General features: G+C 46.3%; 1 pseudogene; it reads right to left on the reverse strand.

Annotated features, from left to right (window-relative positions):
• Positions 1 to 203: 203 nt before the first annotated feature.
• Positions 204 to 4,603, reverse strand: LOC121148621 (annotated as a pseudogene).
• Between the last annotated feature and the right edge of the window lie 21,373 nt (positions 4,604 to 25,976).

Consider the following 25,976-nt stretch of genomic DNA (forward strand, 5'->3'; position numbering starts at 1 on the left):
GACCCTGCTTGATCCCCACCCACCTCTGGCTTCCTCTAGGGCTGCTGAGCGGGCAGGGCCGACCCTCCCTGCTGTGGGTGCCCTCTTGCAGGCCCCTTGCGAGTGTGAGCTGTGGTGGGCATGGGCACGGGGGCTGTGGGGAGGGAGGGAACGAGGGGCCGTCACCCTCTGGCCCCTCCCCAGGTGCGCACTCTACTCCTGCATTACTGCGAGGCGGCCCTGGTGACTGCAATAACTGAGTCATTGGATGGGCGATCCCAGCCGCCCGGAGTTATCTGTTCAACGTCCTGGTGGCCCAGGCCACCGTTAAAGCTGGAGGGTGGTTAGGCCGGTGCAGGGGTGGTGGGGAGGTGCAAGGTGCTCTCTCACCCTGTGGACTGCCTGGCACCTGCTACAGGTTCAGGATGCTGTCGATGGCACTTTGCAAGTGGTCCATGAGAGTGTTGTCCTGCGGACTGTGGCTCAAGTCGTGGCCTGGTCCACGTCTGGGGACTGGGACTTGCGCCGCTTGGCAGGTGGCAGCATGGGGGCCTCCCAGCTCGCATCCCCACCCTGTGCATGGGCGCGCTCGGGGTGGCACAGCGCGGTGGTGCGCTTCAGTAGCCGCTGGTACAGCTCATCCTCCACGGACGCCAACTCGCGGATGAGGCCGCTTCTGGCCTCATCCACCTTGGCGGGCAGGGGCGTGGCGCTGGTGGCTGCACGATCTCAGTAGCTCTTGCATAGCAGCAGGCGCGCTGGCCGGGTGGTGCAGGCCCAGGGGGTCTTGTGAGTGAGGGATGGCGCTGGCGGTGGTAGCTGGACCATGGTGCCGTTCATCTGGCCGGCCAGAAGTAATGATGGCGGGGATGGGTGCTGTGGGGCTAGGCGCTCTGGGGCGCAGGGAACGGCTGGTGCACGGGGTCCAGCGCTGTGTTTTGCACCACCTTGCTGAGCCCAGCCTCCTGTTTGATCTTGAGCTTGAGACCCATGCGCCTCATAGGTCCTGATGGGCGGGCGATTGTCGGAGGGCATGGGGCCGTCCTCATTGGCTTGCAGGGAGGAGGCATGAGGAGGAGGAGAGGGAGGAGGAAGTCCGGGCCCAAGTCACAGACAGCGATCCACCAGCCCCACCATGCTGGATCACAAGCTTGGTGGAGGAGGACCACGTGGATCCATGACTGAACAGCCGATGTCCCTCAGAAGAGGCGGGGACCTGGAGCCCGAGAGCACAAGGAAGACAGGTACTCATTGGGTTTCTCCTTGGCCAGCTGTTTATCCAAGGCAAGGGTGGTCTTTTCCTTCTGAATGAACATTCGGTCAATCATGACCATCTCTGCCGAGGGGCTCACTCACTGGGACTCCTCCAGGAGCAAGAGTCAATACTTACTGAGCATGGCCTGGGAGCATTTCAGTAGCTGGGAGGAGACCATCTCAAATTCCTCATCCACCTTGTGGTTGTCACTGGGGGAGGGGAGGGCGCCCTGGTACTTGTGGTAGGGTGCCAGGTGCTGCAGGGAGGGGAAGGTGGTCTTACAGTCGGGGTGCAACACACAGCCTTGGTGTTTGTGCAAAATGCTCCAGGTAACAGGCCTCCTTGCTGGGTTGCAGTGCGGGGGCCGTCTTCAGCTGTAGTTAAGGTACAGGGCCCTTGGTCACACTCAGGGCTGGGAGGCTGCCGGCAAATGGGGAGCAGAGGAGGGAGGCCTGTGTTGGCCATGGGTGCTGGGGCAAGGGCATGGCTGGGGATGGCGGAGGTTCTGGAAGGGGCCTGGCTGCTGACCAGCACCAAGGTCATGGGGCTGGCGAGGGCCTGTGGGGTGGCAGCAGAGGCCCTGCCTGCTTTGTGCTGGAGGAGGATTCTGGAAGGTATCTGGTGGAATCTCTCCAGCAGGGCCTTTGACGGGAGAGGGGGCGGCCACCATCTGGACGGTCCATGGGGGTGGCATCAGGGGAACTACAGGCTCAGGGACCAGGTGGAGGCTCGGCGGGGGTGTGGGGGACTTGTGGGGGTCCCTGGCCAGCCGGGAACTGAAGCTGGAAGTCAGATGGCATGGGGCCGGGCACCCTGGCGGACATCTCAGAGGAAGCCACAGTGGAGGCCAGCGTGGGGTGGGGGCAGGAGGCAGTAGCCGCTCAGCTGTCAGAGGAGGCAGGGGTTGGGGACAGTGGGAGCTGGGGTGCTGGCATCCTGGGGGATACCCAGTGCGTTCTGGATAACAAAGATGCCTGGCAGGGTTGGTGGGGCCTGGGGTGGGGGACAGGGGTGCAGTGTGGGCTCAGAGGGGGGATGGGGCAGGCTCTGGGGCTGGGAAGGGGGTTGAGAATAGGGCCGGGAGAGGGTCGGGAGGGAGGCACGGGCGGATGTGGGGAGGGCGGGTGGGGGTTGTTTCCCAGTGGGGCCTGGTGAGGTAGCGAGGAAGTCGAAAAAGAACCTGGGCCCTTCAGCAGAGCGGCTGCCAGGGTGTGGGGCAGGAACATCTGTGGGGAGTCCTGAGTGAGGATGGCCATGGTAGCTGCGGGCGGTGGCTGCCCAAGGACCATCTTCTCCGGGCTGGATGCCAGGCCTGGACTGGGCTGTAGGGTGCTGACCTGAGGTGGGGCAGTGGCCTGGAGGGACTTCTGTACATGCGCCTGCTGGAGGCCCAGGGGCAGAGGCGTGCTGGCTGCAGGGGGTGCTGGTGGGGTGGGCTGCATGGTGAGCACACCTCCTTGGTGGTAGTGATGGAGGAGGCAGCTGCCGCAGCAGCGGGAAGAGCTGCTGGCTGCACCAGCCCATGGGATGGGGAGGAGTTGAGCATGGCCATGGGGCTAGGAGGCAGGGTGACGCCCTGCAGGACTGTGGTGGTGGTGGTGTGGACCGCAGCTGTAGGCCAGCTCTGTGTGGGCAGGCTGCCCACCACCAGCAACATGGGCATCTGGAAGAGCGTGGGCTGGCCCACCTGGATGGGCGCCACAGAGAGGATGTGTGTGGCACTGCTGTGTGCACCCGAGGGTGGGGCCAGCATAGTGCCCAGGCTGATCGAGTTGCCAAGTTCTGGTTTGTGAGGATGGGGTTGGCGATGAGCTGTCCACTTGCATGAGATGTCACAACAGCCAGGATCTGGCCACCCACACTGGCTGGCAAGGAGGAGAGTGGATGCGGGAGCTGGACGGTGGGGGTGCCAGCCAGCAGGAACTGGTTCTGTCCAGGCAGCTTGTGCTGGGCAGGGATGACGATACAGCTGCCCTGGTTCAGCAGTTGCACATTCATGGGCTTGCTCAGGGCACCCGGAGGCTGCGGTGGCACTGCCCCAGTTGCAGTGGTCAGTGGCTGCTTGAAGAGTCTGGCCTGCAAGGCAGGCATGGGGAAGCCTGACAATTTACCACATTCTGGCCAGCCTTGCCAGCTGCTATGAAGGTCAGGTTCTGCAGTGCCTTGGGCTGTGTTGTGAGTGAGTCTGGCTCATCCTGGATGATGAGTGTGGCACTGGCGGGTGCAAAGGGCTTAGGTGTCAGTTGGTACAGCTTGGGGGCAGTGCCCCTGCTGGCTTGGGCTGGATGGGCATGGGCGTATGGTGCAGGATCACATTGGGCACTGGGACCAGTGGTGCCATGCCGAGGCCCAGAGCCACCTCCAGTGGCTGTTCCGAAGTTGCCCCACCAGTTGTGGCCTAATTGCCCCAGCATTGGCAAATACCGAGTTCCCATTGAGCCTGGTGGCTATGACGGCTGGGAGGTTCTTCTGGATGACCAGGCCAGCCTCTTGTAGGGAGAAGCCAGCAAAGGCCAGTGTCACGGGGTGGGTGGGTTAAGTGCCATTACAGGCTGGCTGACCACTTGGATGGGCGCCAGGCCGAGTTTGGCCACTGTGGCACCCCCAGGGCTGCCAATGGGCAGGCCCTGGAGGCCCAGAATGGACTGTAGGGTCACATTACTGAGATATAATGGCTACACACTCAAGGCCTTGTTGACCACGTCCTGGGGCGGCACCAGGGCCTGGTGTGTCAGCACGGTGGGTGGGCCTGCAGCCCCAGCAGGTCAGAGCTGCCAGGGAAGAGCACGTGGGCCCCATGGCCATGGCAGTAGCACCTGCAGTCCCGGTAGGGCCAGCCTCAGCGTCTGCTGGCTGCTGGGTGGGTAGCTGGAAGAGGCCCAGGTCCAGCTCGGCCTCGGACTTGACCTCGAGGGTCTGCTCGGTGATGTTGGCTTCCTGCAGGCTTTGCTGGAGGATGTCGCAGGGCTGTTCGGCACCCCCACTGCCTGCCGCCCCACCTCCGGTGGCTGGCGAGCCCAGGATGTCATCTTCTAGGAAGTCCAGGTCCACACTGGGGGCCAGCTGCCTGGGCTCTGGGTTCAGATGGTTACTGGAAACTTCCTGCACGTGCAGCCCGGGCCTTCATAGAAGGCACCCTGGGCCTCGCCAGCATTGTCCAGGAGGTCATCACTGTCGAGCTTCTTGGATCCATGCAGGAAGTCATGGAGGGCCTGGGGGTCACAAATCACGTCCAGTAAGCATCTCCCGTCCTCATCATCCATCGTCACTGTGCTACAATCGAATCATGAAGGGAAGGAGGGGGTGTCTGCTCCAGGTCTACACAGGGCCCCCGGCTGGGGAATCCGAGAGCGTCTGTTTGGGGGACAGACTGATGTTTGAGCAGCCATTGGCGCGGGGTCTCCGGGATGGCCCCTCACAGGCTGCAAAGGGAGGTCCCAGATGGAGCCGTGTGGCTGTGTCAGTCAGCGCATTGCCTGATTTCGTGGAGGCCACAAGGATATGTCTCTCATATATATATATATATTTTTTACAATCGTTACATGGTTAATTAGCGCATACAGGTTCAAAGGCTACAGGAAAGTGGGGAAGACTATTATTTCCATGTTCTCTTTTTTTCTGTATCTGGGGTAAAGAGGGGGATAAAGGGAGAAGCCCCAATCAGCCTCCCACCTATCCCGGTCATCGACACTGAGCATTCTCCGAGGGTCCTGCTCAAGGGGTTTTGATAGTTCAACAGTTATGAATTGCTGCCAATCAAGCCATTTTTTTTTTCTTTTTAAAATATTTATTTTTTGTTATTTATTTTTTATTATTTATTTTTTATCAGAAAGCCGGTTATACAGAGAGGCGGAGAGACAAAGAGGAAGATCTTCCATCAAATGATTCACTCACTAAGTGACCGCAATAGCTGGCACTGCATCAATCTGATGCTGGGAGCCAGGAGCTCTTCTGGGTCTCTCACATGGGTGCAGGGTCCCAATACTTTGGGCAATCCTTGACTGCTTTCCCAGGCCACATGCAGGGAGCTGGATGGGAAACGGGGTGCCTAGAATAGAACTGGTGACCATATGGGATCCCGGAGTGCTCAAGGCGAGGACCTTACCCACTAGGCCATGGCGCCAGGCCCCAATCTCCATTCTAAGCACAATGAAGTCGCTGCAGAATCCACTGATTGACATAGTTCATCTTAGCGTCTCCGTTTGCTCAGGTTTTCACTGCCAGCATATGGCTGGGGTAGCTGATTGATTCGATTTGCCCTCTGTTGTGGTGCCAGGTATCCTCTGCAGGTTCCAATAGACTGTCATATCCTCCATGTGTACCTGGTTGTGCTCTCCACTGCTCCGTCTGAGCCACTGAGGAGGCTAGGCTCTGGCACTTGTACTCCAGGGCGTACCATGGAACCTGCACTTCTCTTCATGGGTAGGATTCTGAGTGTGGCAGTTTGATTGGTGAAATTCCCAAAGAAACTTTGAGGTGATTCTGGACGAGATTCTTGTGTGTACTTGCAAATACTGGGCCGGGTACTGTCCATTGCCACAAACAGCTAGTGGTTGCAATTGCTAGTGTGGTTGTGTTTCCAGGCCTGGAACCAATGGGTGTTGCAGTCCAGCCTGATTCTGCCCAACACACACTTGACTCTCAGATAAACCAGTGGGAGCTGCAGACAAGGCGGAGACCCCCACAATAACCCCCATCAGGCCCATCCTCTGCCCTCGTTCCCATGCTTGCCAGTATGTGCAGCAGATTAGTTCAGTCTGTCCCACGTCCAGTTCAGCTGTCATACATGCAAATGAACATTAAAGCCTAGTTTAACCTAACCAGCTCCACTATCCAGCCCACTCACATGGTGGTGGGTGCCGTTCTGTCTAGCCACCCTGGCCCCAGTGCTGGTTTTCATGCTCTCCAGTGGGAGTGGCAATCCAAGAGGGAGTAGGTGCCACTATTTCCCTCCTAAATCACTCTCACCCCTGGATCATGTACTCTGCAGGTGGTTCTGTAGTATAACTTGACAGATTAGCCACTGGAGCCAGCATCTGCTATCTGATGCTGTTGTAAAGCCCAGTCAACCCTCACCCATTCTGCTTTATGTTTGCCCCAGTAGGGACAGTCAATCAAGCCTGGCTTGTCTCTGATCTGGCTCACATGAGGCCCACAGGTGTTATAGCCCTGCCTGGCATCAACTCATGCTGTCCAGTGAGTGAGATGTTCCAGCAGGGGGCCCTCCACCTTCCTCCTACCAGCTTTACCCCCTCCCTGGTTTCTACTAGCGCTGTGGCCCAGTCTTGCATGTTCCTTTTGTGCTTATAGTGCTTACCTGCAGGGTTTTGTCCTGACAGAGGAGTTGCCCAGATTGCTCCATCAGAACCTCTCCCAATGCCAGATTTTGCATATACTGCTGGGTCCATGAGCCAGTCCTACTCAGTCCACCTCCTGTCCTAGCAGGAACAGTGGTTTTTCCTGACTGGCCTTCAACCCATTCTGGTTCTTATTTGTGGATGTTTCAGCATAGCTAAGGCTCATCCATACCCAAACACAGGTCACACATGGCTCAGTAGTGATTGAGACCAAGCTGAGTCCATCCCACAGCTACCCTACAGAACATCAGATGGTGTTGGAGTCTGGCCTGGCTTTGTGCATCCAGTCCCAGTCTACACTTGTGCCAAGGGAGACTGTAGCTGTATCATATCAGGATGCAGCACTCACTTCAGCCCCTGTGCTCCTCAGTGGGAACGCCACTGAGCTAGGGTGTCCCCTTAGCTCCCTGTTCCAAGCCATAAATTGTGTGGATGCCAGTGGTTGCTCTGACTCAGCTTGGCATAACCTCTCACCTGTCTTGGCCTTTGCCTTTAATGTGATGCCCTAGCATCCCTGGCTCATGCAGACCGAGTGGGTGTAAGAGCCTAGCTCAGCATGACTTGTGCTCCATCCTGATTTCTATTTTTGCTTGTGAGCTAAGGTTTGTTTGGCCCTGCCTGGTCTACCCTATTCCATTACCAGCCCACACATTAGCCAGGCATTGGAGCTACAATTCCCAGCTTGTCCAACCCCCAAGCCTGGACCATGTGTTCAGCAGCAGGAGCTATGACCCACCAGGGGAATTTCCCAGTTCCTCCACTTGGCTCACTCCCAGACCTGGTTCTCATATATGCCAGTGGGTGTTAGGCCAGTGTTGTGCATAGTCTGGCCTTTCCTTTGGCCTTGCATGAGCTGGAGAACGTTGCAACCCAGCACACCCCAAACCCTAATTGGGATGCACATTTGGGTGCTGCTGCCTTAACCCACTCAGACTGTTGTTGGTTCCTTTACCCATGAGTGATGGCAGGCTCCCTGGTCACACCTAGCTTAGCTCATCACCAGCCCAACTCTTGCGCTAACCAGTGGGACTAGTATTTCCATGGGGTTTGACCTACACTTCTGCCACAGAATCTATCCCCGGAAATGGTTCTCTCATTTGCTGGTTAATGTCATGGCCTTGCCTAATGTGACCTGTCTCCTGATCCATGAATCTTTCAGGTGCTAGGATCTGGTCCTACTAGACAAGCTCCCAGCCTTAGCTTTTGCATGGACTGGTGTAAGGTGGTCAGCATTGTTTGGTGATAACAAGTTCTACACAGGAGTTAAAGGAGGCTGGTATATCAGTCTGACACCATGAAACTCATCTGGTCACTCTCCCAAACTACAAGGTCTCAGTACCCTTGTTTACCTTCAAATGAAAAGTTACTCTGTCATTGGGAGTGTTTAGGATTGATTCACAACCCAGAAGCACAGTGGGCTGAACATGGAGGTACATAGGCAGCTATTTATAGCCCTAAAACCCTGGAACTCATCCCTGAATGGGCAGGAAGTTTTGGTTGTGAGGGTGTTGGAGGATTAGTAAAGGCTAAGAGGAATTGTATAAAAGTTGTTATTTTGGGCCCTGTGCAGTGGCCTAGCAGCTAGGGTCCTCGGCTTGAATGCGCCAGGATCCCATATGCAATCAGGTTCTGATCCCTACAGCTCACTTCTCATCCAGTTCCCTGGTTGTGGCCTGGGAAAGCAGTCGAGGATGGCCCAAAGCCTTGGGACCCTGCACCCATGTGGGAGACCTGGAGGAAGTTCCTGGCTCCTGGCTTTGGATCGGTACAGCACCGGACATTGTGGTCACATTGTGAATCATTGGTTTGAAGATCTTTCTCTGTCTTTCCTCCTCTCTGTGTATCTGACTTGCAATCAAAATCAATAAAATCTTAAAAGAAAAGAAGAGGTTCTTTACCCACATATCAGATTCTCAAGATGCCATTAAACCAACAAACAAACAAAGGAAGAAGCTGTTATTTTAAATTTTCCTGAAAGTCTCCAGTCATGGTGGGTAGTGCTGTGTCAGTGCGAGAAGGGCCAACACAGAGCCTGATGGGCCACTTGGTGCTGTCCAGTCTGGATCTTTGTGATGTGCACATCTACAGCAGGGAAGAGATACAAGTAACTGTTCTCCCATTTCAATCCAGCCTTCTGGATCAATGTGTTTTCTTCTCTGTCAAACTTTCTAGTAAATAAAAAAATATATATATAAATAAATAGATATAAAGCAGAGAATATGATGGAGAGTGTGTGTGTGTGTATGTGTGTGTGTGTATGTATGTTTGTGTGATTTAGGGAAGAATCATTGGTGGTGGTGGTTTTAAACATTTGTTTTTGTTGGAAAATCAGATTGCAGAGAGAAAGAGAGATAGAAAGAAAAATCTTTCATCCACTGGTTCTCTTTCACAAGTGGCAGCCACAGCCAGAGCTGAGCTGATCCAAGGCCAGGAGCCAGGAGCACCTCCAGGGTCTCCCACCCAGCAGTTGTTCTCTTACCACCAAATGTACTGTGAACTTCACCTTGTTGTTTGAACTCTTGGTCTTTGCAGTCTGGATGTTACTTCAAAAGAGCTGTGTGTGTGTGTGTGTGTTGGGGGTGCCTTTCTGCTTGATGTGACTGTTTTCATGTCTTCAGTGATTAGAAAGTAGTGTAAATATGGGATTAAAATGAAATTTCTTCTCACATTGCCATTACTGATTATTTACCGTGGGAAATTATTCATCTTTCTTTCTTTTTTTTTTTCTGGAAAAGCAAGCTTTATTTCAAAGCAACTTGAAAACAGTCATGGGAGGATATTTATGAACTGGCAGGAGGGAGGGCACAATGGCGTTTCCATTTGGCAAGGCCAGAGTCTGACCACACAAACCCAGCGGAAACTTCTTAACAAACATGGGTGCTTGAAGATGCCCATCGTGTCTGTTATCCAAACATACTTTTGTTTCAGGAAAGATGACATCTGGGCCAATCTCTTGAGGGTTCCTGACATCTGCCCTCAGTTTGGCTCAGCACCAGCCGATGCATTCACTTGGCAAGTGAATCATCAGATGGAAGATCTTCCTCTCTGTCTCTCTTCCTTTCTGTATATCTGACTTTGCTATAGATAAAATAAATCTTAAGATAAGAAATACAAAGCATCTTAGCATTAATACCTTTACTGTTCCTCCCAAGCACTGAACAGAGATGGTGAGGAATACAGACATACAGAGTTCATGCTCAAGGACTTCCTGTCCTCGGAGTTTTTCCACAGGAAGCCAGAGAGCAAGCAGGTACTAGGGAGGCCAAGAGTTGGAGTGCAAGAGTGAGGGAAGCACGTTACCAAAAGATTGAGCCCCTCTATTTCATGGGCCTTCATGGGGGCGTGGGAGGGAAGTGATTATACAACAATGCAGTTCTGCCCCTCCCAGGTTCCAGGTGATGATAAAGGAGCATCACAGGTGTGCAGAAGAGAATGCCTAGATGTTGGGTTGGGGTGTGGCTTCCAAGCCCTTGAACATGAACTAGTTGCCTACCTCACAATATTGGGAGAAGGAAGTTACAAGCCTCATTTTATTTTCTGGAATTTCTTTGTCTCTGCCCTTGGGGTGATTCTTGTGATCCCCCACCCCCAGTATGGTGCTTAAAATATACAATTTCCAACGTTTTCTTGGGTCTTTTCTCTCTTGGAGCCCCCTCCTGTCACTAGGACAGAAGCTATTTTCCTCCCTCTTATGAAATAAATCCTGCTTTGCAAACTGGAGTTCTCTGCATGAAAACTCTTTCATGTGAGACAAGAAACAGGTTGCTGCAGTGTTTCACTTTGAATTCCCTGCAACTCTCGCCTGCCTTGTCCTGGAGCAGCAGGAAGTCTGTGGGGGTGGGCAGGCTAGAAGTGAGTGTTGGAGCTGCTTCCCAGCCAGCCTGGCCCTGGAGCAGCTTGCAGGCAGGCCAGGGGTGTGGGAGAAGCCACTGAGAGTTCAGGTTTCGTGACAGGAACTCAGATATGCGGGCTGGGGCCTGCAGAACAGGCCAAGCCCTGGAATGGCTAGCAGGTGCACTGCCTGCTGAGGGAGTGGGACCACCTGCTAAGCCTGACTGGCTCTCAGCAGCGATGGTGGATGGAGTGGCAGTGCTCATGGGCTAGAGGCACGCTTGCACCTGCTCACCAAGCCTGGCCTGGATGAGCAAGTGGGGCAGTGGAGGGCATTGGTTAGAGGTGCACTCTTCCCAGAGCACAGCTGGGTCTGGCAATGAAAGCAACGACTATAGTCCTGTGGAAGCAGGGACACCAGCCAGGACGACTTGACAATGAAGCAGATGGCAGGCAGACATGGGAGCAGAGTGCACAAGTTGTCTGGCTTGGCCCTGGCATAGCAGCTGTTGGGCACCTTGGGTCCTCAGGTGCTGCCATAAAGAGCATTTAAAAGAAGATGTTGCAATTACATGTATATTGTCACAGTTTATTTATCAGGGGATCAGACTTCAATTTCATGTATCAATGATAAATATTTAGAAAATGCTACAAGTTATACCTTAACGACTATCATCAGCTATATCATGCATAGGTACTTGTTTCACAGTCTTCCTCATGAACATATCACCAAGCATGTAACCATTTTGAATGCTGATATAAAATCTAGAAGACAGAGAACATGAGTTCCCCTGTTACCTTGGAACAATGTAACAGTGGATTAGATTTTAATTTTATGCCAGTGTATTCTTGATACAATGCTTATATGTTTTAGAGATTACGTAGGAGGTTGCATTTAATCAGGTACAAACATTGTTCACAGGATACAAGAGGCTGGGTATTCTTAAGTTCACATTTAAAAAATATTGCTCTATTTACATCAAAGTTTAAGGTGTAGAAATCTGTAATTTAATATTCATTATTTTTGGAGGACTCTGTTGTAGCAAGTTACTGAACAAGTTTAGCAAGTAACATTTTTGTTTTGTTTTGTTTGTAAGTAGTTGTTACTTAGCTTATCTTGTACCCCATCCCTCTGGATCAGGGGTGGCTGTGAGTGAAGCATACAAAAGAGAAAAAAAAAAAAAAAGCTTATAACTTGGAAAAACTTCTTCTAGGTTTCCTATGCTGGTAAGATTTCCAAGGCTTCAGGCCCTCCACCAGTGCTTTCCCATGCCACAAGCAGGGAGCTGGATGGGAAGTGGAGCTGCCGGGACTACAGGCATATACATTTCGAGACATGAGGAGGCAGAGAAGGCTTTTATAAATTTCTAAATCACAGGAAGAAATATAAAACATGCCACACAAACTAGCACAGTAGGTGGGGACCCATTTCCCATTTGTAGCTTCAAATGAGTTTGGTTGTGTATTCTGAAAACCAGCCATTGTGGCATTTCATTAGCAACATTATCAAAATTAGGGGTCTGGCATGATGGCTCAGTGGCTAAATCCTCGGCTTTCATTGCTGGGATCCTATATGTACACTGGTTCATGGCATAGCTGCTCCACTTCCTATCTAACTCCCTGCTGTGGCCTGGGAAGGCAGTAGATGATGGCCCAAATCCTTGAGACCCTGCACACACATGGAATACCTGGATGAAGCTCTTGGCTTCAGGTCAACTCGGTTCTGGCTATTGTGTCCACTTGTGAAGGGAACGAGCAGATTTAAGCTGTTTCTCTCTGTTTCTCCTTCTCTTTACAAATCTGTTTTCAATAAACAACAAAATATTAAAATAAATGAGTGAAAGTCATTAAGAAAGAAATGCCATGTAAATAATCAATTTCAGGAATATAAACACAATTATGGGATATAAACATCATCCTTCATAAAACTTGTAATCATTCACAAATCTATGAAAAGATATTCTGAAACACTTGGGACTAATATGCTTTATTTCTTTTTTTAAGATTTTATTTATTTTTATTGGAAAGGCAGATATACAGAGAAGAGGAGAGTCAGAGAGGAAGATCTTGCATCTGATGATTCAATGCCCAAGTGAGCGCAACTGCCGGTGCTGCACCAATCCAAAGCCAGGAGCCAGGATCGACTTCCAGGTATCCCAAACAGGTGCAAGGTCTGAAAGCACTGGGCTGTCCTCAAATGCTTTCCCCTTACCACAAGCAGGGAGCTGGATGGGAAGTGGAGCTGCCGGGACTAGAACCAGAGCCCATATGGGATCTTCACGCATTGAAGTTGAGGACTTTAGCTGCTAGGCCAGGCTGCTGGGTGCGAAAATCAATAAAATCTTAAAAAGAAAAACAAAATGAAGATGACATTTTGACTCCTGTGTCTCCATGATAATGCCTGTGTTTCATTTCTTTGCAAATGCAGTGTGCTGCTAATGCCCAGGCTGGGAGGCAGCAGGCAGTGTCTTGGGTACCAGTGTGAAAAACCTGACTTATTTTTGGTGTTGTGGCTGTTGCAGGCATGTGTTTGATGTCAGAGTGGATGAAAGAGTCTGCTCATTCAAGTGTTTGATGTCAGAGTGGATGAAAGAGTCTGCTCAGTCAATAATATAAACACTAAGTTAAGCTTCAAATTCTTAATATATCTCCTTTTACCTAACTTAAGTTCATACGTTTGATTAGAGTATGCTGAACTTAAGTTCCTCCATTAAAATAGTTTCACGGTCCTCACTACATTCTTTTTGTTGTTCTGAGTTTCAAAACACTAGGTAACAAACATACATGACTAACTGATCCTCTGATTCACTCATTCCTTCTGAACGATAGCAGTAGAATGGGGGTGGCCATTCAGAGTGGCAGCTGATGCTCTAAACCTGGAAGGCATCTATTGTGTTCCATGTATTTTATATAGGTAGTCCCTCGGAGCATTAATATTTTCTTTCCCCAGGCAGAGCTCCATTCCTTGGTGGCATAATAACATCATCTAAAGGAAACATTGATGCACTCTGGGTTCTCTCAGCCTTGGCTACCAAGGAGTAAAAGCTTTGGAAAGGCCCAGGTAAATCCTAGGACACAGCAGTTTCATTTTGCATCCACAAGCTGGTTTCACCAGAGGATATTTTGTAGTAAAAAAGGATCTGGGTGAAATAAAATTTTGGTGGCCTAGAGCACTTATCAGATAGTGAGTGTATTTGTGACTGGATTCATTAGTTATTTCAGGGAATAATTGCAGTGGTCCAATTCTGGTGGCAGAAAGAATAATTAACATTGTGAGTGTATTTGACTGGCTTAATAAAAAATTAGTGTCATTTGTGCTCAATATCTGGGACAATGGTCCTTTTTAAATTTTATTTTTATTGGAAAGCAGATATACTGAGAGGAGAAAAGACAGAGAGGAAGATCTTCCATTCTTTGATTCACTCCCCAAGTGGCCACAGTCATTGTGTATAGAGATTGAGCTTGACCCTGAAGCCTCTACTAATTGCAGATATTGAAATAATACAATTGTGTTGTGATTCCTTGTTGGTGGTAAATTGGTATTAAGCAAACATAGCACATGTGGTGTTAAAAAAAAAAAAATCAGAGGCCACAGCATTCAGTTAATCTTAAATGTGTGTTTGCATCAAAGAGGTAAGATGCTGGAGGAGACACTGCAGGCTGTGAGGAGTTCCCGGGTCCACACTGTCACATTTCTGTTTGCTTAGGATTCCCTCCATCAGTGCAGTGAGCCCCCCTGGGCACTGTGTCCTCAGTGAGAGTGATCCCCAAGGCCTGGGAACGTGGGGAAGCTGCTGAGTGTGGGTGTCCCTGTGAAGTGTAAGCAGGCTGCTTCCCAGAGCTCATTCTCTGTCATGTCCTGGTGCTTTGATTCAGAGTTTGCTCACTTAGGCAGGAATGCTGTGTCCTGATTTGGGTGTGTTACATCTTTGCTGTCTTGCATGGAACCTGAGTTTATGCAATGGACTCAAAGAAAGAAAACTAAATTCTTGACAGTTTTATTTTCTGTGAGACTGTAAATACTATAAACTGCAAACCTATTGAGAAAAAACTCCTTGTCAGTTCAGTTCTTGGCCTCTGCTCTTCCATCCCCAGAGGTGACTGAATCCTAGTACTGTCTGAGAATTGATGTTTGTGATTTCTTATAGTGAATTTTTAAAACTGATATTGTATGGTAAATAAATCTTAAAGATATCTCTTTGTTTATTTTTTATTTATTTTTTTTTAAAAGATTTATTTTTATTATTTTTTATTGGAAAGGCGGATATACAGAGAGGAGAGACAGAGAGGAAGATCTTCCGTCCGATGATTCACTCCCCAAGTGAGCGCAACGGGTCGATACTATGCCGATGCGAAGCCAGGAGCCTCTTCCGGGTCTCCCACGCGGGTGCAGGGTCCCAAAGCTTTGGGCCGTCCTCGACTGCCTTCCCAGGCCACAGGCAGGGAGCTGGAAGGGAAGCGGGGCTGCCGGGATTAGAACCGGCGCCCATATGGGATCCCGGGCGTGCAAGGCGAGGACTCAACCACTTGCGCCACCGCGCCGGGCCCTCTTTGTTTATTTTTGTTTTTTTAAATGTTTTTTGTTTCATTTTTTTATGCTAAATGAGAGTTCAAGTATGAGGCAGGGCCTGGTGAGGTTGCCTAGCAGCTAAAGTCCTCACCTTGAGTGTGCCAGGATCTCATATGGACACTGGTTATAATCCCTGCGGTCCTGCTTCCCATCCAGCTCCCTGCATGTGGCCTGGGAAAGCAGTCAAGGACGGCCCAAAGCCTTGGGACCCTGGACCTGTGTGGGAGACATGGAAGAGTTCCTGCCTTAGGATCGGCACAGCACCTGCCATTGTGGTCGCTTATAGAATGAAAGAGCGAACTGGAAATATTTCTGTCTCTCTTCCTCTGTCTCTCTCTCTGTATGTATCTGACTTTGAAATAAAAATAAATAAAGCTTAAAAACAAGATGGAGAGAAAGACAGATGTCTTCTACCCACTGGCTCACTATTCAGGTGGCTAAAATAACTAGTGCTGCACCAAGCTGAGTCCTGGAGCCTGCAGCTTCCTCCAGGTCTTGCATGTGCATGATCAGGGCCCAGGCACTTGGGTGATCTTCCATTGCTTTTCCCAGGAGATTCACAGAGAGCTGGGCTGGAAGTGGAACAGCTGATTCTATATGGGATGTTGGTGTTGCAGTTGGCAGCTTTACACATTATACCCGATGCTAGGCTTTTCTTTATTTTTTGGTATGATGACAGTATTTTTCTTGCTTTCTTATTTTACATTTGCTAATTCATTGCTAGTATTTTGCATATGGGAAAATTTATGTTACAGACTGCATAAATTCTAATGGTGTAAGAAGTATGGGCAGGGTAGAAGGATCACAGTCCAACATTTCCTCCATTTACACATATTTTGAGTTTCTCTAGAATTTGGATTGACATTATTTTCTTCATCTCGTGTTAACTGAGATCTCTAATCAGATTGCTAAGTAGCAGTCCCCACTGACTCAGTAGTTACAATGTTGTGTTAGCTAATAGTTATTACTGTCAGTCAGTGTGTACTTTCCTTTGCCTTTCTATGAGATTTTCCTTTAAAAAATGCACTGCTCTGTTTAGAATCACTTGGAAGAAGCAGCATGTGGTCTGCAAAACTGTGTGAAAAGCTGCACCAAACATCCATGCCAATTCTTGTTTTGAAATTATTTTTTCTCATCATTTTTTAGAGTAATTCTTGTTAGCATATTCCATTCATAGAAATCATGAAGAAAGAGTGATACATCATGTGCTGGTTAATCCCTTCAAGCCCTGCAAGATTGTGAAATGTTCAAGGTATAAACAGGAGCCAGGAACTAAATCCTAGCCCATTTTAGCCAGTGCAAAGACTCGCATACTTGAGAAATTTCTTGCTTGCATCCAGAGAGTGAGTTTGTAGCAAGATGAAACTTGTTGTGGAGTGATAACACAAACACAGGAAGTCCAGTGTAGGGTGAGCATCTCCTAAGCAGTTTCTCATCCACTCTACTAGATGCCCACATCTCCTCAATTTAACTGAATATTTTAGATGGTGCATATTCTGTCCTCTATTAAGATTTCAAGGATGTATCTCCTGAATTTTGAGTGTTTCCCTAGAGTCTGTAAAGTATATTTGTAACTAAACTAAACCCAATTGTAAATAACACTGTCTCATTTCTTTCGAAATTCAGGTATATTCTCAATTTCTTGAGAGGTTCAGATATAGTCCCAACTGTTTTCTCCTATGCTGTGTGTAATTTTTGTCATTCATTTACTTAGTATCAAGAGCAATCATTTTGTTCATTTTTGGTAGTGTCCTTTTGAATAAAGACTTACATGTTAAAAGGCATCAGAATGGAGAAAGTGAATGCTTGTACCATCATTTGGTGTCATACACTTTCAGTGACCCAACATGCAAAAATCACATTGTACTTTTGGATTAATTTCTCTATTCATTTGCTTAAAAGCACATGAGAGGCAGCAGTTGTAGTGTGATATTCACTTTCTGGTGTAGTTCCCTGCTCATGTGCTTGCAAGATTTTCACATTTAAGTAAATAAGTAAATTGTTTTTAAATAATGAAAAAGTTGGGAGTAAGGAAAACCCCAGGGCCTATGGAAATTTATCATAACATAATAACAAAAGCTAAAAAGTAGAATTAAGGTTATATTTTTCTGGAAAAAAAGAAAGAACCTAACATGATAGCCTAGTTGCTACAGTCCTAATCTTGCATGTGTCAGGATCCCATAAGGGCATAATTTCTTGTCCCAGATGCTCCAATTACTATCCAGCTCTCTGCTTGTGACCTGGGAAAAAGTAGAGGACAGCCCAAAGTCTTGAGACTCTGCATGTGCATGAGACACCCAGAAGAAGCTCTTGGCTCCTGGCTTCAAATCAGCTCAACTCCGGCTCCTGTGGCCACGTGGGCAGTGAGCCAGTGGATGGAAGATGTTTCTCTCTGGTCCCTTCTCTGTAAATCTAAATTTCCTGTTAAAATGACTATAAACACTTTACAAAACAAAAATTCAATAGAGAATTTAAAAGTGCTAAATTTATTTTATACTGTGAGGTTGGGACTGTTTAAATTTATTAGATATTGTTACTGTGAAGGGATGATTCGGGTTTTTAAAACTTCTACTGAATTTTAATCAACACATACTTGAATACTGTCACAAGGTACAGTGCAGTATTTGTGTACAGATACAGCCTAAGCTGAGTAAACCAGGTGCCCAGATATCCATGTACCTTTGTTTATACAGTAAACAGGGTGCTCGGTTCCATTTTTCTGCATAAGCCTATGGTATTGTGAACTGTAGTCACCACACACTGGGATGGGACATTGGATCTTGTTCCTTTTGTCTCACTTTCTTTGCTACCTGTTCTACCTTCTTCCTTTCCCCAGGCCTCACTCTTCTCAGTCTGTAATAATCACCACTCAAAGTGCAGCTGTGAGCATTTGAGTTATATATATAACATGTTAGATCTGTTTGTACATTTTCCTGATTTTATCATATCCAATTTCTTTTTTTTTTTAAATTTTTATAAGATTTTATTTTGACATTTTTTACATAGTTAATTAGGGTAAGAAGGTTCAAGGGCTACATGAAAGTGGATAATACTAGTATGTTTTCCATATTGTTACCTTCATGTTTAAAGGGGGTTATTTAAGGGAGAAGGCCCACCCAATTTCCCACCCTCCCCAGGTCCCAGATGTAGGGCATGCTCTGAGGTTCTTGCTCAAGTGGTTTTGATATTGCCACAGTTATGAATCGCTGTCAATCTTGCCACTCCAAGCACTATGAGATCTTTGAAAAATCAACTGATTGACATAGTCCATCATAGCTGAGATGGTTGGTTGACCTGTTCTGTCTTCTCTCTTTTCTTCGTTAGGGTTCTGAGTCCAGCATTTAGATTAGGAAGATCTCCAAAGAAACTTCTTGTATGTGCTAACAAGTACAGGGCCTGGCACCGTCCATCGCTCCAATCAGCTGGTGGTTGCAATTGCTGGGTTGGTTCTGTTTTCACTCCCGACTTCCACTGGAACCAATGGGTGTTGCAGTCCAGCCTGGTTCTGCCCAGCACATACTTGGCCCTCACATAAACCAGCGGGAGCTGCAGCCTAGGTTGGAGCGACCCACAATAACCCCCACCAGGCCCACTCCCTACCCTGGTTTGCCAGTAAGTGTAGCAGTAATCCAGTCTGTCCCACACCCCATTCCACCCCAGCCGCTATCTTAGTTATCTTAGTTTTATGTCCTGTGAAAGTGGTAACCCAAGAGGGATGAGCCCACTATTTCCCTCCCAGGCCTCTCCCACTCCCAGATTCCAGTTGATGCTGGAATCTCTTTTGCAGCAAATAACAATATTTTATTTTTAATGGCTGAATACAGTCTTGATGTTCATTAGGTTTCATTATCAACAAAATCAGGGAAAAAATGAAGAAGCAAAAAATGTTGAGTCTCTTGATTCCCATTTCTGTGCATTTCATTTCCTTCTGTTATTTACTTTCTTTGGGAAAATATTAAATAACAGTGAAAAGTTGGCATTCTTATTTGATTGCATATCTTGGAAGAAATATCTCAGTATACCTCAGTTGAAGTATATTTGAATATTTGTAGGTTTGCTCAACTTATGTATGCACATTAATATAAACTAAATGTAGCATTTTACTGCATGTTTTCAGTAAGATGGTTTTAATAATGCTTCATCCTGCTTGTGTGAGGTATTTGGTGTGTTGATTTGCATTTTTTGCCCCAATTTCTACATCCTCGGGCTAGATGCGTTTTGATTATCATGTGCGCATATATTGGTGTTGTTGAATTCACTTTATGTGAGGAATTTTACCTTTGTTTTTATCAAGCATACTGGTTTATGATTTTTTAAACTAGACTTCTGGGGTATGAAGTTGTTTCAGAAGAAGTATTCAGAAATAAATACACCGAAGTCTAACCAGAAGTAAGGCTGCTGGGTTAGAGCCAGTGCCCATATGGTATCTTGGCACTTGCAAGGCAAGGACTTTAGCCGCTAGTCTACTATGCAGGGCCCTAATTTTTCTTAATCTAGCTAAAGGTGTATTAATTTTGTCTTTAAAAAATTCAGTATTTTCATTGTCTTCAGTATTGCTTAATATATAGTTTATTCATTTCTTCACCAATCTTTATTTCTAATTTCCTTGTACTACTCCTAGGTTTTTTTTTTTTTTTTTAATTTTTCTGGTACTTTGAGATCAATACTTAAGTTGCTTATTTAACTTTCAGTTTTTGCTATTGTTATTTTAAGTGTTAGGCATCTAAAGTCATAACCTTTGGTTTCTATATTGCTCTGATGGTGGGTTTTTTCTCATTGGCAGTAAGAAGTAGAGTGGAAAATAAGAATGTATTGTGGTTGCCATAAAAATACACTATAGAATGTCTGTCTTGAATCACAGTAATTCATTTCTTGTGTTTCTAATGACTGAAAGTTTAAAAGCAAGGTGGTATTAGATTTGGTTTCTGCTGAGGTCACTCCCTGGCCGACTCAGAGCCTCCATCTTTCTGTACCCTCACGTGGTGTTTCCTGTGTCCATGTGCATTTTTTTCTAAAGGAACCTAAGGCATTTTGAAACATTCTCAGTTACCATAGTTTCTGGTAATTGCCTTCTTTAAAAACATATTCAAGATTTGATCAAGGCAGGGTGACTTAGTGTTATTTGAAGTTAGAACTTGTTCCTCCCCCCACATCATGATCAGGTGAAATGCATACTGCACTCCAGGCAACTGCGACTCAGAACACAGGCCTCCACCTCCTGCTGACTGCCAGCAGATGACCTCTGTTTTTCTATCTTCAGTTGCCTGCTGCCAGAACCATGCTCAGGCTGAGTGGTGCTGAGAGAAAGGGGCCCAGGGCCTTTAAGGGCGATGAGGCTCTTGATTGATCCTGAGGACACCTAGATCCCATCTTCACCATATGCAGTGTCCACTGTGGGGGAATCTCTATAGAAGCAGCACATTTGCATTGACTTTGGATTGAAAGTATTAAAGATATTAGGGAGGAGTCCAGAGAGGACTGGTTTTCTTTTCCTTTTTCTTTCCTTTTCTTTTCTTTCTTTTGAAATAAACATTGTTTTAAAATGTATTTTTATTTGAAAGGCAGCATTACAGAAAAAGAAAGAGAAAAAGCAGGGACAGAGAGGCATCTTCCATCTGCTGGTTCCCTTCCTAACTGTCCTCATTAGCTGAAGGTAGCTGGTGCTAGTGAAGAGCTTGGAGTTTATCCTAGCCCTTCAACATAAGCACAGGTGCTCAAGGACTTGGACCATCCTTACTTCTTTCCTAGCCATTAGCAGGGAGCTGGATTGTAAGTGGAATGGCCCAAGCTGAAGCAGCACCCATATGGGATGACAGCACTGATGGTGGATGCTTAGCCAAGGATGCTGGTGCCATCTTGCTGTGTGTTTTTGTTTTAGAGGCCAGGACAGAGAGCATGAAGAGATTACTCTCAGAGCCTGGTTCCCTACCCAAATTGTTGTACCATATTAGATTAAGTTAAAACTGGGAACTAAAGAGGCATGTATGGCATCGCAGCAAGTTTATTAAGTTATATAAATACCCATGTTATCCTTCAAGATTGCTAGCTCAGGATTTGGCTGCTGCTGCTGCTTTTTATTTTTTTTAGATTTATTTATTTATTGTAAAGTCAGATATACAGAGAGGAGGAGAGACAGAGAGGAAGATCTTCCATCCAATGATTCACTCCCTAAGTGACTGCAACAGCCGATGCTATGCCGATCCAAAGCCAGGATCCAGGAACCTCTTCCAGGTATCCCACACGGGTTCAGGTTCCCAAAGCTTTGGTCCATCCTGGACTGCTTTCCCAGGCCACAAGCAGGGAGCTGAATGGGAAGTGGAGCTGCCAGGATTAAAACTGGTGCCCATATGGGATCCCGGCCCGTTCAAGGAGAGGACTTTAGCCACTAGGCCACAACGCTGGGCCCTTGGCTACTTCTAATTAGCAACTTCCTGGATAGACTGAAAAAATATCCCACCAAACTGGGTTTCTCACTATCCCTATGGGAGCATGGATAGAATTCTCACTTCTAGCTTTGACTTGACTCATCTGTATACCTGACTTTCCAAATAATAATAATGATAGTAATAATAATAACAATAATAATAAATCTGTAAGAAAAAAGAGTTCCTCCTTTCTAGTTTTGGCATGACTCAGCTTGACTCTTGTACGTGTGGATAACATGAACCACCAAATGTAAGCTTTGTTTGCATTTCAAATAAATAAATAAATAATTGTTACTGGCTGGAAGCTATGTGTTAAATCCAAGTATTCAACATAACTGAAATTTCTGCTTGAACTTCACATTTCAGTGATGCCATAGGGTGGATTTGTGCTGGCACGTATAATGAAATCAGGCATGGTGCTTGCATTCAAACCAGGCACTCTGGGTTTTGTTGCTCCTAAGCAGAAATATTATCACTTTGATTAACTCCAACAGTTTTTACAAAGTAAAAATAGCTAAAAATTGATGGTAGCGCCTCAGGTATACTTTGGCAGTGAAAAACTGGGCAAATGGAGACTCTATGAAGGACTATGTTAACCAGTGGATTCTGCAGTGATTTCTTTGCACTTGGAGTGGTGTGATTGGCTGCAATTCATAACTGTTGAACTATCAAAACCACTTGAGCAAGGCCCTCAGAGCATGCCCCACATCAGGGACCTGGGATGGGTGGGAGACTGGGTGGGATTTCTCCCTTTAAATCCCCATTTACCTCAGACACATGAGGGAAACAATGTGGAAATAACAGTCTTACCCATTTTCCTGTAGCTCCTGAACTTTTTTTTTTTACCCTAATTAACTATGTAAAATTGTCAAAAATATAAGAAAAAATGGGGAAAAAAAAAGGCTTTGCAGAAAAAAAAATTATGGTGGTGATGGTCATAATTGAAAAACAATGAATTTAGTTTCTAAATTTTGTGGTGAGTTCTTAGGTGATTTTTAACACTGTAACTGGATGCAATAAATCATTTCAAAATTTTCAGGTGCATTTTACTAGGTCACATTCCAATCTGCATTAAACGTGATTTTCCTCTATAGGGTATTTTGCATTTGAATATAAATGTAACCATGAGGGATGGTCACAGCAGTTACACAAATTACAGTGATAGTTTCAGGTCCAGAGGTTTTGGTTAAAGGAAACATTATTGTGCTTGTCTTTGAAGAATAGGCTATAAAATGAATAAATTCTTAAACAAAAAACTACAGCATGCCAGGGCCTGGCATGCTGGCCTAGAGGTTAAAGCACTCACCTTGAACACGCCAGGATCCCATATGCACCAGTACTAATCCCAGCAGCCCCACTTCCCATCCAGCTCCCTGCTTGTGGCCTGGGAAAGTAGTTGAGGACAGCCCAAAGCCTTAAAACCCTGCACCCATGTGGGAGATCTGGAAGAATTTCCTGGCTCCTGGATTTGTATCAGTGCATACCAGCCATTGCAGTTACTTGGGGAGTGAATAATCGGGTGGAAGATATTTAAAAATATATGAGCAGACACCTAAGGTACATGAGAATATTTTTAGTAGTAATGAATCAAGAAGACTAACCTTTGGTGCTTGTGTTGTGGTGTAGTGTGTTAGATCACTGCTGGTCATCCTGCATAGAATATTGCAGTGCCAGGGAATAAAGGAAATCCACAAGCCCAGGGAATTGTATAATAAAATAAAAATAAAATAGATGGGAAAAAAGGAGTAGAATGCCCAAATATGTATGAAAATGTCAGTTGTACAAGTGTCTTTGTGAAGTTCTCTTAATTGAATTTGAAATGTAATTCTTTATTACTCACCAAGATATACCCACAAATCAACTTAAAATATGTTGTTCTAGAAACAGTATGTTTCTTTGCAGTCATTTTCGTAAATACTATGTAGGTTTGAAAGGTAAATTGCAGAGAGAAGAGAGATGTTCCATCAGTGGGTTCATTCACTCTTAAGAAGTCAGAGCCCTGCCGTGCTTAGTCCAGCACCAGGAATCCATCTCGGATTCCAAGGGGGTTCTTGGAACCCACACAGTGTGTTCCAGTCACAGTAGCAGGATACTGTATTCTAAGTGTTTCATAGCCAGTAGGCATAAATAAGGCATGTGGGTATCAGATATGATCTATCCCAAGCAGCAGCCCAGCTTCGTGTATCATGACATTCACTCATTTGAGTCTGATGATTATCTCTCGCTGTTGCCATAATGTAATTTTTAATGAGGTAAAGTAAAAAAAATTCTCAAACTGTGTTGCTGTCATATTTATGCATGTCCTAACGGCTAAGGCAAATGAATTGGCAAAGTCAAGTGTCATTGATTGTTTAGGAACTGGGAAGTGTCATTGAAGACTTGGGAGCTTTCATTTGGAACAATTACTAGAAAACTTTATAGATTACATATTATATTCAAGTTTCATATATAGTTATAGACAGAATAACTTTGAATGTAGAAATATTGAAGCACTTAATACCATCCAGTTATTTTTCTGAAGCATACATTTTAGTGACAATATGGTTTTTCTGTGATTTTGTAATTTTAACAATAGTTGTTGCAAAAATAGTGCTTTGCAGTAACATTATGATTTTTTTATTTTTTAAACATTTTCATTGGATAATCAGATTTACAGTAGCAGAGACAGAAAGATCTTCCATCTGCTGCCTCACTCCCCAGGTCACCACAGTGGCTGGAGTTGAGCCAAACAGAAGCCAGGAGCCAGGAGCTTCTTGTGAGTTTCCCATATGGGTGCAGGCTCACAAGGTATTGTTCTGTCCTTGACTGCTTTCCCAGGCCACAGGCAGGGTGCTTGATGGGAAATATAGCAGCCAGGATATACACCAGCATCCATATGTGATCCCTGTATGTGCAAGGTGAGGAATTTAGTCACTAGGCTACAGTGCAAGTCCCAGTAACATTATTTTTAAATAAATAGTAATTGTTTGCATTGACCTACAGACTACATGAGTTTAATCAATGCCAGTTATTGAAATTATTGTTACTGTTTCAAGGATGCCTTCTTGGCACTTGTAAGGCACTATTCTTGCCCAGGGAAGCTGATGGCTTTTATTTCTCCAGCCACTGTGTCTGCCTCCAAGTTGACGTTGCTTAGCACAGTAGGAACCATGGAAGAGGCTAGGAACAATTAAGACCAATGCCTAACTCCCTGTCTCCACCTTCTCTTGCAGGTGTAGCCCTGCAGCCTGCTACATGCTTCCCAGGCTGGAGAACACCAACACACCTTCAGTAAGTTGTTTGTTTACTTCTCAGCTTGCTTTACATGGTATTTGAGGAGCGTTTTAATAGTTTTTAAGCCAAAAGGAAAAAAAAATGTGAGAGGAAGAAGGTAAAATTTTGATAACTAAACATTGGAACTGTCAAAGCTGATTGAAACTTCCTCTCCAGGTTTTCCGATAAGATTTATGTTTTTTAAAAGGTTTATATATTTTTATTGCAAAATCAGATATACAGAGAGTAAGAGAGACAGAGAGGAAGATCTTCTGCCAATGATTCACTTGCCAAATGCCCTGTGCTTGCCAAAATGAAGCCAAAAGCTCAAATAGTCTTCTGCATCTCCCACGTGGGTGCAGGGTCCCAAGGCTTTGGGCCGTCCTTGACTGCTTTCCCAGGCCACGAGCAGAGAGCTGGATGGGAATTGGAGATGCCTGGATCAGAATCGGCACCCATATGTAATCCTAGCACGTTCAAGGTGAGGACATAGCTGCTAGACATCTGTAATTTGCCCTGTCTTGAGATATATTGACAATAAGTTGACAGAGGTATTAAAATGAATAAAATCATGTAAGGGTGTGTCAGTATGGTGAGAGGAGTGCATGTAATTACAGTGCACTTAATTCTCATCCTGGCTCCTCCACCCTTTCCATCTGGCCGCCTACTGTTGCATCTGAGAAGCATCTGGTGGTGGTGTAAATACTTGCATATGTCCCATCCACATGTGAGACGCCAGAGGGAGATCTGGAGTCATTCTGACACAGCCACAGCTATGAAACACATTCAGAAAAAAAACAAACAAACTGCACAAATCATCTGTTTTTCTGTCATTCATCATGTCAAGTGAATAGTGACATTGTAAACGCAGTGCAAGTATCTTTCCATCTAGGTTCAAGGTTAGTTTTCCAGCAGTGGTATTTACATTATACAAAATGCCAGATAACATCATTGTATATCAGGTATGGGATGAGTAGAAGGTTCAGTGGGAAAAGCAAGCTGACTTTTGATTACCAGATTTGTTTATTTAAATAATCCTTGTGACATGTTTTGAGATAACATGTTACACTGCTGCTTTCAATGCCAGAATTCCATGTAAGGACCAATTAAGTCCCTGATGTTCACCTTCTGATCTACTTCCCTGCTAATGTGCTTGGGAGATAGAATAAAATGTCCCATTTCCTTGGACACCTGCACCCCTGTGGAGGATCAGAATGCAGTTCAGGCTCCTGGTTTTGTCCCGGGCCTTGCTGCCTCTTGTGGCCCCATGGGGAGTAAACAAGTGGTGGGGAGATCTTTCTGTCTGA

This window comes from Ochotona curzoniae, unplaced genomic scaffold, assembly GCF_017591425.1.
Source record: "Ochotona curzoniae isolate NIBS_2020 unplaced genomic scaffold, NIBS_Ocur_1.0 contig_1673, whole genome shotgun sequence".
In the NCBI taxonomy this organism is placed as follows: Eukaryota; Metazoa; Chordata; class Mammalia; order Lagomorpha; family Ochotonidae; genus Ochotona; species Ochotona curzoniae.